This window comes from Etheostoma spectabile, chromosome 6 (genome assembly GCF_008692095.1).
Source record: "Etheostoma spectabile isolate EspeVRDwgs_2016 chromosome 6, UIUC_Espe_1.0, whole genome shotgun sequence".
Classification (NCBI taxonomy): domain Eukaryota; kingdom Metazoa; phylum Chordata; class Actinopteri; order Perciformes; family Percidae; genus Etheostoma; species Etheostoma spectabile.
The window spans coordinates 26,590,098-26,590,726 of record NC_045738.1 but is presented as its reverse complement, the minus strand read 5'-3'; the positions used below and the strand labels follow the sequence as shown (position 1 = coordinate 26,590,726).

The window sequence follows — 629 nt, the reverse complement described above, 5'->3', positions numbered from 1 at the left end:
GTGCAGAGGCTTCCTGTCAGGAGCAGAGCTGATCTTGTCATGGTAAACATCGCTGTGACAGCTGTTATGCTGGAGGTGGAGCATGATAGAAGACAAAGTGCTGAGTGTGAGAACTGTAGGAAGGATGGAGGAAGAAGAGTGAAGAAGAAATGTTGGATAACAAAGAGGTTGACAGGGGACGGGGCAGACCTGTTTAATGTTAAATGGTAAGTTGATGTATGTATCAGCATCACCAAGCAGCCTGGGTCGACAGTAACTAACAACAGTAACTGTCTGCTGAATCCACAGCTATCCTTTTAAAACAGGAGCTGTCCATTGGGAGGCGGATGATGGTATAGGCGTGGATTATTGGTTTAACCCCTGTGGTGTTTCCTCTCGACCATGTAACTGGTTGTCCTCCCAGGTTAACCCTTATTTAGATCGTTTTTTTCACTCCCACTGGATTCACCACTAACATCAACCTAATACCAATATTCTTACACTTTGTTTTTAAATTCATGGTCAATAAACCTCATCTACAGTAAGGGGAGGCAATTTTATTTATATAGCACATTTCAGCACAAGGCAACATGCTTTACATAAAACATTCAACAAACAGCTGACCTGTCCCAGACCACCTGAGAGGTCTG

General features: G+C 43.6%; 1 protein-coding gene across 2 annotated transcripts in view; it reads left to right on the top strand.

The window, feature by feature from the left end:
- The window catches only part of LOC116691592 (oxysterol-binding protein-related protein 11), a 38,947-nt gene that overhangs the window by 31,996 nt on the left and 6,322 nt on the right, over window positions 1-629 (top strand). The gene's annotated exons all lie outside the window — the stretch shown is intronic.